Source organism: Malus domestica, chromosome 02 (genome assembly GCF_042453785.1).
Source record: "Malus domestica chromosome 02, GDT2T_hap1".
Taxonomy (NCBI): domain Eukaryota; kingdom Viridiplantae; phylum Streptophyta; class Magnoliopsida; order Rosales; family Rosaceae; genus Malus; species Malus domestica.
In genome coordinates, this window is record NC_091662.1 from 4,731,760 (window position 1) to 4,753,145 (window position 21,386).

General features: G+C 39.2%; 1 long non-coding RNA gene across 2 annotated transcripts; it reads left to right on the plus strand.

The window, feature by feature from the left end:
* Positions 1 to 7,006: 7,006 nt before the first annotated feature.
* LOC103406783 (uncharacterized) lies at positions 7,007 to 20,119 on the plus strand. Of its 2 annotated transcripts, XR_011576322.1 has the most exons (6): positions 7,007 to 7,143; positions 7,227 to 7,288; positions 7,410 to 7,449; positions 16,864 to 16,944; positions 19,731 to 19,813; positions 19,910 to 20,119. It is a non-coding gene; the product is annotated as an uncharacterized lncRNA (long non-coding RNA). The 2 variants fall into 2 exon arrangements; XR_003777026.2 differs by lacking the exon at positions 7,007 to 7,143 and having other exon boundaries at positions 7,148 to 7,288.
* Positions 20,120 to 21,386: the final 1,267 nt, after the last annotated feature.

Consider the following 21,386-nt stretch of genomic DNA (forward strand, 5'->3'; position numbering starts at 1 on the left):
TTATAGGAGTGTGATATTCACACACTCCATTTTACTTCTCACACACCTTTTTAATTTTCAGCCGTCAGATCAGATGAATTGAAGAAGATCAATTGACAGAAATTATCAAGGGTTGTGTGAGAAGTAAAATGGGGTGTGTGGATAGCACACCCCTACATTATAAAGCAAAAACACAAAAAACGTTAATATTTTTAGAAAATAAAAGATTGATTTGTATAAATGGAGGTGGATTACATTATAGAGCAAAGACAAAAAGAACTTACGAAAGAGGTAGATTAAGAAAAATGTGGTACTGAAAAATATATTTAATCTACGCCACATATGCCCCAATGATAGCGACAAACAATATCTACTTATAAGTGCATATGTGATATTAATGTGGTTTTTTTCTCCCACGTTTCATTTTGTTAAATGGGTACAAATCAAAAGCTCCAAAAAAACGTAATATAATTTTGACATCTCCCAATAATCATTCCTAGAACCCAAAACTTTTTGCTCCGTTGACAAAGCGCAACGTATCATAATAAAGCCCTCGCACCTCGAGTTCCAATCTTGTCGATAAGGTGTGCAGAATGGATTTTGTAATAGATGCAGTCTTCCACAACTATCCTGACTAGCCTTAATCCTTAGATTAAGCCCGTAGCAACAACTGTTTCGGTCTTCCACTAATCATTTACATGAAAAGAAAAATTAAGGATCGTTAAACAGAAAATGATGTAGGCACTACAATAAGTATGGTCCCTATATTAAATATAGATGTTGGTGGCTTCTCGTCTATCAAAGTCATGCTTTTGTCTATTTTAATTATAGGTTGCATTATAACAATAATATGTTATTAATTGCCTATCCTACCAATGTAAGTTACCTTCCTATTTAAAGGGCTCCATATGTAAGATTAAGAAGTCAATTTAGTGAATTATAATCAATCTAAGAAGAGAGTGATTTTCTCCTCCTTAAAATCAAGTGTGAAACTTGGTCGTGTTGAGTGATTCCACGATTAGTGACGTGACTAATTCTGTTGCCCCTGTTTGAGTGATTCCCAGGTTACTTCCCCTTGTCTTTCTGAGCCCCTTGGTCTTTTCTACATCAAGTGGCATCAAAGCAGGTTTTCCGCTGCAATTGAAGACTATGGCTGTGATTTACAATTTATTTAAAGAGCATACTATCGAAGAAATCAGTTTTGTCAATTGGAATTCCCCACCAATTTATGATGAGTATGTTGATGATGATAACGACCTCAAAGAGATTTTTTTCGATGGGTGTTCTCTACTAATTTATAGCAAGATGAAGATTACAAGGTTATTTTAATTATATTTTATTTTAAAGATTCAAAACCTATTATTATTTTATTTTATTTATTTTTAATATTTAAGAGTTGTGTTTTATTTGAAGAGTCATAATCCTTTCTAAAAGGGTATGAGAAGTTCTTTAAATAAGAAACCTCAAACAGAAAACAAAATACGCTAAACATTTCTGTCTCCCTCAATTCTCACATCTCTCTCAGTCTATTTACATTCATACTTCATAATTCTTGGGCAATTGATCACTACTTGACAATCCCGTCTGCCGTTGGCGTGCATATCAGATCAGACATCCTGTGAGGTTTTGGGTTGTATCTTGGAGTTGTAGGCACCGCCATAACCTGCACGTAGGGAGGCGTCTACGACTTTAGAGCAGCGACATCGCGTCTCTCTTTGGTTCACAGGCCAGATATTCTTATTCCTTTTCTTAATGTAAATTTCATAAGTCTGATAGTGATTATACATTTGATTTGATATATTTGATTATATAAATAATTGATATATTTATGCAATATATTTCACAGTTATCTCCACAGCTATTCAACTCCTCTTCAATTGGCTTGGAGTTGTCGCGCTTTTGGGGGATGTTGTTCTCGTCGACTTAGGCGGTCTAGGCGGGCACCTCAGCATGTCTAGGCGTCCTTTCTTAATTTTCAAATGCCTAGGCATTAATCGGGGCGGTGACCAGCCGTCTAACGCCTAGACGGTGCTAGGCGGGGATTTTTAGAACAGTGCCTGGAGGTGGGAGAGAAGTAGGATTCGCGGCGGTTTTCAAAAACGAGGACGACGGTAGACGATGATATAGGGCGCGTCTAATAATATATTTCAATTTGCAGAAATCATTGGTTTTTGACAAATTATTAATAAGAGTAAAGATACAGTGTATGTCATGAATTCGCTTAATCATCGGCTGCTAGAGGAAGATCATAATCGTCCGACACCCGCACTATTGGTGTATACAAATATATTTGTTGGAATTCTGGACAGTGGTCATGAAATCCATGCAACTTATGATGGGGTGAAATCATCGAATCATCAGAACCACACCACAGACCCATGGTGGATCTGTGGCTTTGATAACAATTAATAGAATTTTTAGGCAGGAAAGGAAAATACTGAGAGAAAAGCTAGGAAAGAGAAATACAAGAAGAGAAGGTGCAGGGAAAGGGAAATATCCATGGTGGTATTTGCTTCATGTGTTTCATATTGTTTCTTGTGTTATACATTTCTATCATGTATTTTATGACTTCCTTGTACATATGTAGAAAGTGTTTTTATGTTAGTCCATGAGTTACATAAAACACATGTTCTATGGGGCCGGTTTAGTGATTTTTCATTATTTATTAGAATCTAAATATTTTTAAATTAAAATATTCATTAAAAATAGGGTTTTTGTCACAAATGGTCCCTGAAATTGACACACCCCATCAAGGTGATCCCTGAAATTGAAAATCAATCAATGTAGTCCTTGAAAATGAATGTCGCAAATCAATGTGGACATTCCGTCATAATTCCGTTAAAATTTCTGTTAAGTGTTGACGTGGCACTTAAATGGGTCCCACAACTTTATTAAAATATTATTTTGTGAATTAAAAAGATTTAAATATTAAAAAACAATTTTTAGTTTTTATAATTAAAAACTTGAAACATAAAAAATAAGAAAAAGGAGATGATTGAACACTGTTCATCATCTTCTTCCCATCCCAACCTCCCACTACAGCCCCTACCCCACACCCCCCTCCCACTCTCTGGGTAGAGTGCCGCCGTCAGAATTGTGGCCGAGTTCCTAGGTCAGTTGAAAGATCCTGGCCGCACACATGGTGGCCATTGGATTTTCCCACCCCGTTCCTCCACCTTCGTGTGGCGAACCTTCGACGGCCTCCTAGCCGGTTTCCCCGTCAAAGAAACGGGTACCGGAACAATCCCATGGACAAAGTTCAAGAATCTCAGGAAATTTTCAAGAACCTAGAAATCTAACTCATTTTCTTCACCTAAACTCCATTTTCTTCACAAAAATCTATCTCAAAAATCTGTCGGAACCAATAATCTAAAAAAATATCAAAAACCCAGATGAAAAAACACTAAATCAAGCTAAAAACGAGGAAATTTCAAGAAATTAAGAACAAGAAATGTCAAGAATTTAAAACTTAAAAACTTAAAAAAAATTATTATCACGGGAAGAAGATGATGAACAGTGTTCAATCATCTTTTTTTTTCTTTTTATTATTTAAATATATTTATTTTATTTTTTATATTTAAATATTTTTAATTCACAAAATAATATTTTATTAAATTTGTGGGACCCATTTAAGTGCCACATCAGCATTTAACATAATTTGACGGAAGCACCACATTGATTTGCGACACTCATTTTCAGGGACTACATTGATTGATTTTCAATTTCAGGGACCACCTTGATGGGGTGGGTCAATTTCAGGGATCATTTGTGACAAAAACCTTTAAAAATAAATTAGGATAAAAAAAAAAGTCGTACCCAGTGCACAAGGCTCCCGCTTTACGCAGGGTCTGGGAGAGGTGAATGTCGGCTAGCCTTACCCCCATTTTATGGAAAGGCTGCTCCCAAGTCTCGAACCTGAAACCTACCGCTCATGGGCGAAGACACTTGCCATCGCACCAAGTGCGACCTCTTTAAAAATAAATTAGGATAATCTACATAAATTTATTTGTAAAAACGTTTTTTTTTTTAAAAAAAAAGCCTAAATTCATTTGTAATAATCTTGCATTGGAGGAGAAAAAAAATACTTTTGGGGTTTTTTTTTTTTTTTTTTGTGAACAAATGATATTATCTACACTAAGGGAGAGAGGATGACCTTAGCCTTACAATGGGTTAGCAATAATATGGTTCAAACTTGCATTTAAACAAACCTAAGACCTCTCACTTACAAATGAAGAGGAATACCACTAGAATGTAATACTAAGTGACATACTTTTATGTTAAAACCTAAGTTTCTTGCCACTTAGTAGTATAGTCTGCGGCCAAAAAACTTCCTTCCAAATATTGGAGTTGGTCTCCATATTCCCAAAAAACCAAAAACTGGTCCTTGCAGCCAAATGTAAAATTGCATTTAATTTATTATTGATCGATCAAATACAACCCTAATGCCATATAATGTTGCAGGCTCACACACATAAAATACCAAAGCAAGTAAAATTTCCATTATTCATTATTTTCTTCTTATCAGGAGGGTAGGGGGATTCAAACTTTGAATGTGATATAATAATTGTCAAAGAGAATAATGCAGGGGCAAAATTTTTAATTTTATAAAGTATGCAGAGATATACTTATTGTTTGAAAATTTCATTAAATGAGTACTGTTCACTATTCTTTGAAAAACAAAAGCCTTTTTTAGAAGCATGATCGACTCTGCTTCTACTTTTCTAATAACATTGACAACAATTTTTAAATTTTATTTATATATTTACCAAGCACATTTGTTGTGTTGCTCCAAATTTTTAATCAGCTACTTTTTTTAGAAGCACCATAATCTCAAACCAACTCTAAGTGGCTAGACAAACACAATGTTAATCCACACCTTCTTATTTTGCATTTTATCATTTATTTGTGCCATTTGTTTTATGATAGCCCTGTAGTGTAAGATTTTCATTTAATTTTAATCTTGAACAAAAGCTGTAATTTTATTTTTTTTTACAATTTTTTTGGGCTTTTCGGTTAAGAACTTTTACCTTTACCCTCAAGACCACTAATATTGCTTGCATATGATAATAACTAGCAGGCGTGAGAGCGTTTTTTCCTAGTCATGAGCCCTACGCGGGACTTACAAGTTTTTAATAACTTGGGTTAGACGCAACTTATAAATTTATATTTTATTTTTGGTATTTTTATTTACCAAGGTACTTTTGTTAGACAAAGTTAGAAATACTAATCAAATCTGCTTTATTACATTGTGATCAAGTAGAGGGCAAATTTTTTATTGTGACGGGAACACGGATGATACATCATGTGTTTTTATGTAAAGTGGTGAGAAATTTTACTTTTTAAGTTATTAACTTTTTGATACACATATCCCATCATTTGTATAGTGACACGTGGTATACCACTTCGTGTGCCGGTCACAGTGAAAAATCTCTCCAAGTAGAGAGAGAGTTTCCTCACAAACAAAAACCCTCATCAGATGAACCAAAGCTAACACACCACCATAAACTAAGGGTTATCATTTGGAACATACAGAATTTCTGCATTCCTCTGTCTCTTGCCCCTCTCTATCTTCATATGTCGCTTTTAACTTCCTCAGGTTCCATAACCTTTAAATTGTCAAAGTCGTAACATAACTGGCCTGCATCTTGAGCGGTCGAAAGAACTTTAAGCCCTGTACTCGTCTCTTTTAGTCGCCAAACAATCAATTGCCTTGAGCGGTCTAAATCCCTTGGGCTGATTCATGCGCTCGTTACATATCACTGAGATAGTGCTCGGTCTACTAAATCTCTTGGGCTGATTCATGGGTCTAGTACCTTGATCTTTCAGCACTTGTGGCTTTTCTCTTTGTAAAACAATTACTTTTCATCACGAAAGAACAATTTACAAAACTTTCAAGCTCTCTCTCTCTCTCTCTAATTCTCTATGCACTCTTTTCTGCATTTCTTCAATTCTCACATGGTATCCTCGCCAAGAAACAATCCCGCGCTTCCGCAATCTCCTTGAAAATTTCTCTTTCTCTTCTCAATCCTATAGTTTGTACAACTTCTGAGATAAAATTGGGCAAGTACAATCATCCGATTCCCAAGAAAATTGGAGTTCTTGATCATGAAGATCCACTGTTTGATAAAATGCAGCAGTGAAGAGATTTTTCTCTTCCCACGGTATCAAATCGGCCGGCCTCACCTTCAACAACAGCTGCACCGGTCTAACCTGTGATCAATGTTTTCTACGTAGTTCTACACACTAACTACCTCATTTTTAAGGTAGTGCACGAATACTTTTGCTTTTTTGTTGCAACTTAATTTATTTAAGGAGTTTATTTAATTCGCAATGTTGTCTTGAAGAATCACGCGCACATATATAGTTACTCTAGTATTACATGCATAGAGCTTGTTTATCCCAAGAGCGTCTGTAAGAAAACACCTTTTTCGGTGTTTTCATTCTTGGTGTTTGAAGCTAGACAGTCCATTTCTTTTCCCTCTTTTCCATTGTTCTATCCATGGCAGCTCCGCCATGGGATGTGGCAGAACATTTCAAGATGGCGACATGCATCAACTTCTTAATGAGATAAAGGATAGAGTAATTGATGAGCCGTCAGACCAAGAATTAATCTTGTACTTCTTGAATAGGTGGATAAACGGTCAACCTCAGCCTTCTTAGTTAGTAGCCCAGATAGATGTCGATGAATTTCGTAGTAGGGGCGGGCATAAAAACCACCAAACCGCAAAACTGCATCGAATTGTATGAAAAGAAAACCGAAAATAACCGTGTTGATCGAAAAAGTCAACTTTGAGTCAAAAACCGAACCAAACTATTTCAAACCGGTTTGGTTCCGGTTTCAAATGAACGGGAGCCGGCCGGAATCAAACAGAACCGTTTTATTATTAATTAATTAATTAATTAATTATATATATACACACATGTCATGATATAATAGGTTAGGTTGAAAATTAGTTTCACCAAATTGCAAAGCAGTGAATCCCACCCTCATATTCACTCACGGCCTCATCAGTCATCGCCCATTTCACACTTCTAGATTTCCATTCCTGTAGGCTTCTTCACTCTGCTGAGTCGCCGCCCACCTCACTCGCGGCTCTTTGCGACGACCCTCGTCATCCCTCCTCTGCGACAGCTTCGTCCTCCGTCATCCGTCCTCCGTCCTTGGTATTTTCTCTATCTTTTCTCATATTCTCTCTACACCCCTTCGTCAAGTCTCTGAAGCATTCGCTTCTTTGCTTGCTGCGGAGGACCTCTTGCTTCACTCACCTTCCCCACTTCAGTCGCCACCGCATCGCATCCGAATTATCAGGTTCGATCATTTTCTCACTTTCCCCAATCGATTGTGTGAATTTCTTGAAACTTTGTTTTCTGATTGGTGAATGGTGATTGATTGCGCTGTCGATTCATGTGCTCCCATGGCTTCCATGCAGAGTGATATCTTAGCTTCTCGCGAAAGGATCTTCGAGAACGGTATGGCTCATTGAGCTTTTGTTTTTCAAGGTTTGGGTTTTTTATTGCTTCTTTTTTTTTTTGAAGCTTTCATGACCCCGTGTAATATTGGCATATGCTTCCTCAGAACTATAATTACTTTGATTTTGAAAAGAATTTATTTTATTTCTTTGGTTTGGGTTGTAAGAAGTGCTAACATCTGGGGAGTGGGAGGGCAGGAACACGATTTTCTTAAGAAATCTGGTTTGGGACTTGGAGTAGACATGGAACTGGAAAATAGAAAGGTTGTAGGGGTTGTGTATCAGCATTTCTGGTCAATCAACTAGAAGAAAGCCTTTAGGTTGCACTTTCAATTGGATGTGTGCAGATGTTTGATTATGATTTTTCATTGCTTCTTTTTTCTGTGCTTATCGAACGAACACTTGGGTTTCATAGGATTTACGTTTATGGGTTTGGACCTTGGTTTTTGTTTTTCTCTTGTGGTTCATATCTTGTATTTTATTTTTTACGAGTTCTATTTGGTAATAAGTTCTTGTTTCCTACTAAAAGAACAAAAGATTATGTATTTCTCATCTCCACATTGGAGATGGGCACCTCTCTCGACATTGTTCTTTCATAAGACATAGTCTTGGTTTTGAGGATGTTTGGTATTTTCAGGCTTGCCCTTGAGATTATTATCTTTTGTTGGAATATAATGCTCTGTTCTTGGGGAGTAACAAGAAAGCTGTGGCTCTCTGGAGGTTCATGATATTGGCTCTTACATGGAGTCATGGATTGTATGGTTGAACTGAAATAAGTAATGTTATTTTTTTCTATTATAATGCAAATTGAGGAAGCTGAGAACTAAAAGTACCCCCACAACAGAAATAATATAAAATGAAAAGTAGTATAATGTAATTGTCTAATTGGAGTCATTTTGATTGAATGGATGTCCTCCCTGTACAGGGGCATTGAGGCATATACATTACTTAGCCCATTCGCAAATAGACGATTGAGACCTAATTTATTGTTCTCATTTCATCTTAGGAAACTCCGCCTATGTCTTACATGGCCGGTCCCAAGCCCGGATAAAGGAGGAGGGGGAGGGCGTCAGGTAGTCGACAGCCGGCACTCCATGATCACGTCGAATCCTTATGAAAATGAATCCAGAACAAAATCGCGCTAAAGCTAGGGCGTCACCCGTAAGTGGCGCGCTGTGTGGCCTGAGCACAGTGATAAGTGAGCAAGGGTCGCTGTATCTCCATCGGCACCCGGATGCAGTGTTAAATGAGCAAGGGGGCCATAGAAACTTCTTTTCGAACGACTCCACTCAAAGTTGTTTGGGAGCATATGCTCCTATCAACTTTACCCGGGACACACAAAAGAAGTACTTTGATCCTATTAGACGGGGGAGGGTGAAGAAGCTAGGACAGAAGGGTAGAGTTCAAGGGAGCAAAATGCGTTTAGGAACGTGGAATATAGGAACCTTAACGGGAAAATCTATGGAAGTAGTGGAAGTTATGGTGAGGAGAAGGATAAATATTATGTGCCTACAAGAAACTAAGTGGGTTGGTAGTAAGGCAAAGGATCTAGAAAACTCAGGGTTTAAACTTTGGTATTCGGGCACAAATAGAACGAGAAACGGTGTTGGCATCATCGTGGACAAGATCTTGGTACAAGATGTTGTAGATGTCAAGAGGGTAGGAGATAGAATCATGGCAATCAAGATTGTAATAGGACAAGAACTTATCAATGTGATTAGTGCGTACGCACCTCAAGTAGGGTTGGATACGAGTTCGAAGGAGAAATTTTGGGAAGATCTTGGAGACTTGGTGCAAGGAATTGCTCAGACGGAGAAGTTATTTATAGGAGGAGATTTAAATGGACACGTGGGCAGGGAGACAGGCAACTATGGAGGTTTTCATGGTGGCCATGGTTTTGGGGAGAGAAACGAGGATGGGGAAGCTATCTTGGATTTTGCAATGGCATATGATCTCTTCTTAGCCAACACCTTCTTTAAGAAGAGAGAAGAACATGTGATCACCTACAAGAGTGGGTCGTCAAAAACACAAATAGATTTTCTTCTAATGAGGAAAGGGGATCGTATAACTTGTAAGGATTGCAAAGTTATACCAGGAGAGAGCGTGGCTAATCAACATCGCTTGTTGGTGATGGATGTACATATCAAAAGAGTAAGACAAAAGAACAAGACTTGGAAGTGCCCAAGGACTAGATGGTGGAATCTAAAAGAAGAAAAACAAGCCATTTTCAAAGAGAAGGTAATCACCCAATGTGTGTGGGATAGAGAGGGGGAAGCTAGCCAAATGTGGGATTCCATGGCTAGTTGTATCCGAAAAGTAGCAAAAGAGGTATTAGGAGAGTCCAAGGGCTTTGCCCCACACCAAAAGGAATCTTGGTGGTGGAATGAGGAGGTACAAACAAAGGTGAAGGCTAAGAAGGAATGTTGTAAAGCCTTATATAAGGAGAGGACCGATGAAAATGGTGAAAGGTATAGAAAAGCGAAGCAAGAGGCGAAGAAAGCTGTCAGAGAAGCTAAGTTAGCGGCTTACGACGATATGTATAAACGACTAGATACCAAAGAAGGAGAGTTGGATATCTATAAACTATCTAGAGCAAGGGAAAAGAAGACAATGGACCTAAACCAAGTGAGGTGCATCAAGGATGAGGATGGAAAGGTTCTTGCTACAGAGAACGCGGTTAAAGACAGATGGAGAGGTTATTTTCATAATCTTTTCAATGAAAGACATGAAATGAGTGCTTCTTTATGGGAGTTGAGTAACTCCGAAGAGTGTAGAAACTACTCTTTTTATCGTCGAATCCGGAAGGAAGAAGTGGTTGTAGCTTTGAAGAAGATGAAGCATAAAAAAAGCAATAGGCCCAGACGATATACCAATCGAAGTGTGGAAACTTTTGGGAGAGACAGGTATAACATGGCTCACTGACCTTTTCAATAGGATTTTGAAAACGAAGAAGATGCCAAATGAGTGGCGAACGAGCACTTTGGTGCCTATCTACAAGAATAAGGGCGACGTACAAAATTGCATGAACTATAGGGGTATTAAGCTAATGAGTCATACAATGAAGCTCTGGGAGAGAGTCATTGAGCATAGATTGAGGCAAGAGACACGGGTTTCGGACAACCAATTCGGGTTCATGCCAGGGCGCTCAACCATGGAGGCAATCTATCTCTTACGAAGATTGATGGAAAGATATAGAGATGAGAAAAAGGATTTACACATGGTCTTTATAGATTTGGAAAAAGCGTATGATAGGGTCCCAAGAGACATTCTTTGGAGGATTTTAGAGAAGAAAGGAGTACGAGTAGCATATATCCAAGCTATAAAGGATATGTATGAAGGAGCAAAGACTGCCGTAAGAACTCATGAAGGACAAACCGAAAGCTTTCCCATAACTGTAGGATTACATCAAGGCTCATCCTTAAGTCCTTACCTTTTTGCGTTGGTAATGGATGAGTTAACAGGACATATTCAAGATGATATTCCTTGGTGTATGCTTTTCGCAGACGATATAGTGTTGATAGATGAAACTCAGGAAGGGGTAAATGCAAAGCTTAACCTTTGGAAAGAAGTGTTGGAATCTAAAGGTCTTCGCCTAAGCCGATCAAAGACAGAATATATGGAGTGCAAGTTCAGTGCAAATGGAGGCCAAAACGAGTTAGGGGTGAGGATCGGAGATCAAGAAATACCAAAGAGCGACCGTTTTCGTTACCTAGGATCTATCTTGCAAAAGAACGGAGAATTAGATGGAGATCTCAACCATAGAATACAAGCTGGATGGATGAAGTGGAAGAGTGCATCCGGCGTGTTATGTGACCGCCGTATGCCACTGAAGCTCAAGGGAAAATTTTATAGGACGGCAATAAGGCCGGCGATGCTGTATGGCACAGAATGTTGGGCGGTGAAACATCAACACGTACACAAAATGGGTGTAGCGGAGATGCGGATGCTTCGTTGGATGTGTGGGCACACGAGAAAGGATAAGATTAGGAATGAGGATATCCGGGGTAAAGTAGGAGTAGCCGAAATTGAAGGAAAGATGAGAGAAAATCGGTTACGGTGGTTTGGACATGTGCAAAGAAGGCATACTGACGCTCCGATTAGAAGATGCGACTATGGGACAGAGGTTCAGGGCCGAAGGGGTAGAGGAAGACCTAGGAAAACTTTGGAAGAGACTCTAAGAAAAGACTTAGAGTACTTGGATCTAACGAAGGACATGACACAGGATCGAGCACAATGGCGTTCTAAGATTCATATAGCCGATCCCACTCAGTGACTTGGATTTTCCAAGTCTCCAACCGAGAAGTTTTCCTCACTCGGAAAATTAAGGGAACACTACCCCAACCTACATGCTCTACTCAGAAAGCTTCAACATACAAGCTTCAACAAAAGAAAATTCAAAGAACTTAGCGAATAAGGTTTTGGTGTATCTAACACAATACGTTGAAATGAAGGAAATCTTATTTATTGATATCCCCGATAAGCTACAAATATGTACATATACATGAGTCAAAATAAACACACAAGAGGGAGCCTTCACAAAGGTTGCTTAGGAGAAGTCTCAGCAGTCGGTAGAGCCCCAGAAAGAGAAGGCACCGGAGGGGGATCATTTGGAGCCTCAGTACTGGACAGAACCCTAGAAGGAGGAGGCATCAGAGGTTGATCATTTGGAGCTTCATTACGCGGTACAGCCCCAGAAGACAAAGGCAATAAATGCCTTTGGAACAAACCCACAAATCTCTGATGATCAAGTAAAACCTGACCATCAGTTTCCTTCATCTGGTCAAGCTTCCTCTTCATGTTTGTAGCATAGTCATGTGCGAGCCGGTGCAACTGTTTATTCTCATGCTTGAGCCCTCTAATCTCCTGTTTGAGACTCATCACTTCAGCCGCCAATGATTCAACTTGGCGGGTTCGAGCAAATAGGCGTTGGGCCATATTAGACACAGAACATGCACACTGAACACTGAGAGCCAGCGAATCCTTAACAGCTAACTCATCAGACCGTTTGGAAAGTAGTCTGTTATCTTTGGGAGTGAGAAGGTTCCTGGCCACCACCGCAGCGGTCATATCATTCTTCATCACGGAATCCCCAACGGTAAGAGGACCAGTAGGGGAGACGAAGGATGGGCGCCATATGTTGTCTGGAGAAGGCGGGGCTGCCTCTTCAACAAGGTTCAAGTCAAAACGACGGTCGGAGGGGCCAGACATTTTCAAAGGTGTTGAAGAGAGAAGAGGTCGGACAAATCAAGATCTTAGAAGTGCAAGAATGAAGCTTCTACTGGTGGAGATTCAAGTGTGCTTTGGAACTTAATGCCAGCCCCTATAAAAATCTGCACTCGACGGAGCTTCAGAAATCGAAGAGGCGCCTGCTCAGAAATCGAAGAGGCGTTTGCTTTCTCAAAAGTTGGGCTGCTCAAAGACCTCGAAGGCTGATCTCAGAAATCGAAGAGGCGCCCGCTTTCTCAAAAGCTGGGCTCCCCAGAGACCACGAGAGCCGATCTCAGAAATCGAAGAGGCACCTACTTTTCCAGCCTTGTCAGCACCTGTCACACGCACACTCAGCTTTGCGGAAATTATGGGCATTCTGTCGAAGACTTCTGGGGAAGTAGAAAACACATGAATCTTACTGTTCAATCACCCACTTCCCACACGCAACAATAGCTCATGGGTACCACAGAAAACTTTGCCAAAGTTCTCTGCCAAAGTTGAGCACTTGCAGCTCCCACTACATCGCTCTGACCAAGAAGGGTAAAAGAATAGCAAAGAAACAGCACTAACAAAGTTTAGACCCATAAATTTTGAAGGTCTAGCTACCATATTATTACCCACAAGGGTAAAGGAACAGTACCACTGCTGGATAATTGGAAAGTCCCTGTGTGTCAACCTCTGTGCTTCGTGGCAAGGTAGACTAGCAAACATGCCCAACCTTTACTCACATTCGAGAAAACACTCCCAACAAGATTGCTTGCTCCAAAATCAAAGAGGCACCGTCCTCCGAATCTCGAGAGCCAGACTCCCAACATGACTACTTTCTTAAAAATCGAAGAGAGGGTAAAGGAACAGTACCATTGCTGGATAATTGGAAAGTCCCTGTGTGTCAACCTCTGTGCTTCGTGGCAAGGTAGACTAGCAAACATGCCCAACCTTTACTCACATTCGAGAAAACACTCCCAACAAGATTGCTTGCTCCAAAATCGAAGAGGCACCGCCCTCCGAATCTCGAGAGCCAGACTCCCAACATGATTACTTTCTCAAAAATCGAAGAGACACTGCTCCCCGAATCTTCGAAAGCCAGACCCCCAGCATGATTGCTTTCTCAAAAATCGATGAGGCATCGTTCTCCGAATCAATCGAAGAGGCGCTCGCTTTCTCAAAAGCTGGACTGCTCAGAGACCACGAGGGCCGATCTCAGAAATCGAAGAGGCACCTACTTTTCTAGCCTTGTCAGCACCTGTCACACGCACACTCAGCTTTGCAGAAATTATGGGCATTCTGTCGAAGACTTCTGGTGAAGTAGAAAGCACATGAATCTTACTGTTCAATCACCCACTTCCCACACACAACAATAGCTCATGGGTACCACAGATAACTTTGCCAAAGTTCTCTGCCAAAGTTGAGCACGTGAAGCTTGCAGCTCCCACTACATCGCTCTGACCAAGAAAGGTAAAAGAATAGCAAAGAAACAGCACTAACAAAGTTTAGACACATAAATTTTGAAGGTCTAGCTACCATATTATTACCCACAAGGGTAAAGGAACAGTACCACTGCTGGATAATTGGAAAGTCCCTGTTTGTCAACCTCTGTGCTTCGTGGCAAGGTAGACTAGCAAACATGTCCAACCTTTACTCACATTCGAGAAAACACTCCCAACAAGATTGCTTGCTCCAAAATCGAAGAGGCACCGTCCTCCGAATCTCGAGAGCCAGACTCCCAACATGACTACTTTCTCAAAATCGAAGAGAGGGTAAAGGAACAGTACCATTGCTGGATAATTGGAAAGTCCCTGTGTGTCAACCTTTGTGCTTCGTGGCAAGGTAAACTAGCAAACATGCCCAACCTTTACTCACATTCGAGACAACACTCCCAACAAGATTGCTTGCTCCAAAATCGAAGAGGCACCGCCCTCCGAATCTCTAGAGCCAGACTCCCAACATGATTACTTTCTCAAAAATCGAAGAGACACTGCTCTCCGAATCTCGAGAGCCAGACCCCTAGCATGATTGCTTTCGCAAAAATCGAAAAGGCATCGTTCTCCGAATCTCGAGAGCCAGATACCACAGACCACTTTTTCAAAGTGCTCTGACAGAGTTAAAACATGTGAAACTGGCAGCTCCCACTACCGTGCTATGACCAAGCAGGGTAAAGGAATAGCATTACTACTTGTTAGGGAGACTCCTATATATGTCGACCTCCATCCCCAACGGACAGGCAGACCTGCAAAAATGCTCAACCCTTCATCATATCTGAGAGGGCACTCCCAACGAAGCCTTTCGAAATATTCAGCTTTCTTTTCCCCCGATAATACCTCTGCAAACAAGCTATACTAGAGCAAGAATATCTCATATCATCAGGGTTAAAAGCAAGAGTATCCCATATCATGCTTTTTTCCTGTCTTTTCCTTTGGCCTTGTTTTTACCTGCAAGACAAGGAGAAAGAGAGCAATCAGTCAGCACTTGGAATCAAGCTTCCAGCCAGGAACTGACTGCCTGGAACCCCTTACCTGATTACTTACCTGACATTGCTCTCGAGTACTCATCTTCAACATCTTATGTTTCCAGGGAAGATTCCGCATCTACTTGAGGAACAGATAGGGCAAGTGCGAAGGATACAAGGAAGCATGTGGAGACAAGCGTAACAGCACACGTGCCGATACATCCATTACTCTGTCAAAAGCAAAAGTATCCCATATCAGCAGGGTGGAACGTACTCTAGATTTGATGGACTTGTTTTGACCCTCAAATTCTTCAGTCGGCCTTATACTCTGGAGGAAACCAGAAAACCCTCAAGCTCAGTTCAAGAATAAGCCTGTGGAAAGTTACTTCTTCAAAAGCAAAAGTATCTCATATCATCTCTTCTCATTTTTCTTCTCTTTATCCTTCATGCTGCTGCAAGATGGGGAGAAGGTGAACAATCAGTCGGAGCTCTGATTGCTTACCTTGTCTGTCACCTCTTTCAGCAGACCCCCTAGCTCGGCGACTTGGGGGACTCCTACTACATGGTTTGTATCGCGCTTGACCAAGCCTGAAACTACAAGTAAGCTTCAAGTGAAATTGATACATTACCTTGTGCATCTCCACCAGTTAAAGATACCACCCCTGGATGGAGGAAGAGTACTTCCAGAGAAGATGCCACATCTACCTATGAGACAGATAAGGCAAGTCAAGACGACACCACACTCCGATACTTAGAAGTTTCGTGATTACGAGATCATTCTCCCACAATATTTCCTAATGTCATTTGTACTAAATCATTCACTTGTACTCACTAAAGGAGAGTTTGAACCTATGTACTTGTGTAAAGCCTTCACAATTAATGAGAACTCTTCTATTCCGTGGACGTAGCCAATCTGGGTGAACCACGTACATCTTGTGTTTGCTTTCCTATCTCTATCCATTTATATACTTATCCACACTAATGACCGGAGCAATCTAGCGAATATCACAAAAAGCGACAGTTTTCGCTACCTAGGATCTATATTGCAAGAGAACGGAGAATTAGATGGAGATCTCAACCATAGAATACGAGCTGGATGGATGAAGTGTAAGAATGCATCCGGCGTGTTGTGTGACCGTCGTAGGCGACTGAAGCTCAAGGGAAAATTTTATAGGACGGCAATAAGGCCAGCGATGTTGTATGGCACAAAATGTTGGGCGGTGAAGCATCAACACGTACACAAAATGGGTGTAGCGGAGATGAGGATGCTTCGTGGAATGTGTGGGCACACGAGAAAGGATAAGATTGGGAATGAGGATATCCGAGGTAAAGTAGGAGTAGCCGAAATTGTAGGAAATATGAGAGAAAATCGGCTCCGGTGATTTGGACATGTGCAAAGAAGGCCGAATGACGCTCCGGTTCGAAGATGTGACTACGGGACAGAGGTTCAGGGCCGAAGGGGTAGAGGAAGACCTAGGAAAACTTTGGAAGAGACTCTAAGAAAAGACTTAGAGTACTTGGATCTAACGGAGGACATGACACAAAACCGAGCGCAATGGCGTTCTAGGATTCATATAGCCGACCCCACTTAGTGGGAAAAGGCTTTGTTGTTGTTGTTGTTGTTGTATTTCATCTTAGGAGGGCGTATCATGCATATCATGCTTAAACCTTCTGTCCTTTTAAATAAAGATTTTGTGTCCACTTTCAATTTGAAGCGTACAGATGTTTAAATAATTATATTCTATTGTTTCCCATTTGAAGCTTTTCGTGAAATTTTGGAGCGGAGGGCATCTGCACACTCTTGTCTTCTACTGTTTGATTAATTATCTTCTACAGTTCCAGGTTAGTTGAACTTAATTATACTTGACTAATTATCTTGTCTCATATTTAGCATATTTAGTAGTCTAGAGATGTATTTGAATGCATGATGATTTGGTGTTCAAATAATTTAGTATTCGGAACCGTAAACCAGCAAGAATTGAATCGAAACCGGTGTAGACCGAACCGTAAGGTTCTAGTAATAAATTTAAGCGGAACCGCACCGAATCGAACCGTTGATATTTTCCGGTTCTGGTTTAGGGGTGGAACCGCACTGTGCCCACCCTTATTTCGCAGTCTAACCCTAGAACAACTTTGCAGTAATGATTTGTGCTTAATTCTTGTTTTCCAAGATTTTCTCTGTTCTATATATATTCTTTTATTTTTTATTTTTTATGAATTGTATATATTTTTATTATGTATAAATGTCCATTTTTTGGTTAAATGTGATAGATGATCTACAACAACTATATTTGTATACGGCAATAGAGAGGGGTCCGGCGGTCAGGATCTTCCGGATCGACGAATCTACATTGGATAGGATCCCTTGGATAAAAACAGAATTCTCGGATGGTGGATCTCTAAGATATCTAAAGAAAACATATTAGAAATAAGCACCGATGATCCTGAACTTCAAATTTCAATTGGATACAAGAAGCCTTATGTATATATTACCATATAGGCAATAAACGAAGGGATGCCGTAGGAACAAACTAGCATATGATTGAGCATACTACAGAACCAGATCATTCAAACTCAAAGGGCTTAGAAATTGTAAGTTATTCGATAACTTGTTTAGTACGTATACTAAAACCAATATGATATCTCTACTCCTAACACTTTCAATTACTATGTGTACTGCAACTGTACAATTGGTCGCTAAAAAAGATATATCTTGTTAAGAAAAAGTCTACTAGGCAACGTCTTGGTTCTAATAATGTGCACGCTGATAAAGTAAGTTTTTAGAGATTTTATATACACTCACACTACTGTAGTTTCTAGCGTCTTTATTTTTTTTATTTTTCGTTATGACGTTTGGCCAATCTCTTTATTTTCTACATAGTTTTGTTTTGTTTTGGTTTTGGTTTGGTTTTTTTTTCTTCTTCTGTCGAAACCATTTGCAATGTCAATAGTGCACATTAGGCCTACGAAATAAAGAATAAAGAATCACTTGCTATATAGCATGGTTAATTTCTTATTTACAATGTTGTTTATTTTTAGCCTAAGAATATGTTAGAATATGATCCAAACCTTACGACGTTTTTTCAATGGTCTTATTTTTTATGCTTAATTATATTCATCTTATGATTTTCGTTTTAGTTGTTGGGACAATGTTATTTATATTCAATGTCCCAACAATTAAAACGAAAATCGTAAGATAATATGATTAAGCATCGAAAATAAGACCATTGAAAAAACGTCATAAGGTTTGGAGCAAATTCTAACATATACTTATGATAAAAATAAAAAACATTGTAAATAAGAAATTAACCATGCTATATAGCAAGTGATTCTTTATTCTTCATTTCGTATGCCTAAAATGCACTATTGACATTGCAAAGTGGTTTTGACAGAAGAAAAAAACAAACCAAACCAAAACTATGTAGAAAATAATTAAGAGATTGGTCAAACGTCATTTCGAAAAAATAAATAAAGACACTAGAAACTACAGTATTGCGAGTGTGTATAAAATCTCTAAAAACTTACGTCATCAGCGTGCACATTATTAGAACCACGACGTTGCCTAGTAGACTTTTTCTTGCCAAGATATATCTTTTTTAGCAACCAATTGTACAACTGCAGTACACATAGTAATTAAAAGTGTTAGGAGTAGAGATATCATATTGGTTTTAGTATACGTGCTAAACAAGTTATCGAATAACTTACAATTCCTGAGCCCTTTGAGTTTGAATGATCTGGTTCTGTACTATGCTCAATCATATGCTAATATGTTCCTACGACATCCTTTCGCTTATTGCCTATATGGTATACATAAGGCTTCTTGTATCCAATTTAAATTTGAAGTTCAGGATCATCCGTACTTATTCCTAATATGTTTTCTTTAGAGATCCACCATTCAAGAATTTCCTTTCTATCCAAGGGATCCTGTCCAATGTAGACTCGTCAATCCGAAAGATCATGACCGCCGGGCCCCCACTCCATTGCTGTATACAAATATAGTTGTTGTAGATCATCTATCACATTTAACCAAAAAATGGAGATTTATACAGAATAAAAAATGTATACCTTTCATAAAGATAAAAAGGAAAAAATATATAGAATAGAGAAAATCTTGGAAAACAAGAATTAAGCACAAATCATTGGGGGTTAGGCTACGAAATTCATCGACAACTAACTGAGAAGGCTGAGGTTGACCGTTTATCTACCTATTCAAGAAGTAGAAGATTAATTCTTGGTCTGACGGCTCATCAGTTACTCTATCCCTTATCTCATTAAGAAGCTGATGCATGTCTCCATCTCGAACTAAATGTTCTGTCACATCCCGTGGCGGAGCTGCCATGGATGGAACAATGGAAAAGAGGGAAAAGAAATAGACTATCTAGCTTCAAACACCGAACAAAGGTGTTTTCTTACGGACGCTCTTGGATAAACAAGCTCCATGCATGTAATACTAGAGTAACTATATATATGTGTGTCACTCTTCAAGGCAACATTGCGAATTAAATAAACTCCTTAAATAAATTAAGTTGCAACAAAAAAGCAAAAGTATTCGTGCACTACCTTAAAAATGAGGTAGTTAGTGTGTAGTACTACGTAGAAAACATTGATCACAGGTTACACCGGTGCAGCTGTTGTTGAAGGTCAGGCCGGCCGACGTGACTCACATGCGTTGGCGGGCCCTACTTCTATTAGAGAAATTTACAAACAGGTGGTAAGTGTACCGTTTTTGTTTTGCCATGAAATTATCCTTTTCTCCTATGTGATCTCTATTTTGTATTCTTTTTAACAATTTTTTTTATTATTTCAGGCAATAGATTTGTTGAATACAAGGCAGTATGAGATCTTCAAGTTCGGGAATCAAGATTAGGGGCCTATCTCAAAATTTGGAATCAAGAAGTTTTCATGAATTTTTGAACCACTAATGTTGTGAGAATAGAGTGAGCTTAGTCAGCTATGTAAATCTCTACAATCACATGCAGGTGGAACCTGTTGAATTGAAGGAACTTCTCAAAGGCCCCCCGATGGTATCTACATAAAGGTGAATACAAGTGACTTAAATTTTAAACCCTGAGTCTTGAAACGAAATGGAAAACCCTGAGAAAATGAATAGTTGGTTTTTCTCCTAGAGGGCGAGCCTTGGCGCACTGAAATGTTGCTCCTTCGTGACCGAAAGGTTTCGGGTTCAAGTCGTGGAAACAACTTTTTTGCAAAGTAAGGGTATGAGTGCGTACGATAGATGTTCCTCTTGACGCTCACAAAGCGATGAGCCTTGTTGGCTTAGGGTCGCCCTTTTTATTTAGTTAATTCTTTCTCCTAGCTGTTTGTTGACCATATATGATTGGGATGTAGGCACTTACAGAACTGACAGACTCTTTTATCGTCGTTAATGTAAGTGTTAATCTTTCTTGGTAATTTTGGTTGCTACATTAGACACCACCCTTTGTCTATTTAATGATTCTTAATTTTCGTGTAAATGATTAGTGGAAGACCGAAACAGTTGTTGCTACGGGGGCTCATTCGAAGGATTAAGGCTAGTATAGTTGTGGAAAGACTGTATCTATTACAAAATCCATGCTGAACACCTTATTGACAAGATTAGAACTCGAGGTGCAAGGGCTTATTATGGTACCTTGCGCTTTGTTAAGGGAACAGAAAGTTTTGGGTTCTAGGAATGACTGTTCGGTGATGTCAAAAATTACATTACATTATATTTTTTTTGGATATTTTGATTTGTACCCATTTAACAAAATAAAATGTGACAGAAAACCACATATTACACATACGCACTTATGTTTAGATATCGTTGGTCTTTACTGCTTTCGATTTTTTGGTGGTATGGAGTAAAAAGCCAGCATTAGAGTTGAATTCAAGATGCCATACACAATATTTTGGTGATAAAATTTAACATGTTATCTCACATGACTTTCTTTTCATCTGAGTTATTTCATTTCCTATTTCACAGTTCAATTTCTGTTATTCAATTATTCTTGAAAACACGTAATGTATGCCTAAAAATACCACACATCCAAGTCATGCGTTTTATACAAAGAACGATTTGTAATTCTGCAGGACATGGTACAATAAAATAAAAAGGAAAATTAATGAAAAATGCTTGAAAACTTTGAGTTTTAACGATAAGAACAAAATAAGGGGTAAAGTGAATAGTACCAAGTTTGACTATTTAGTGTAAAAATGTGGTTTTTCGTTAAAGTGAACAGTATCGCAAGCTCCCAAAATAAAAATTGTAATGCTTGTTCGAATTGATAAGGTAGGGCAAGCAAATA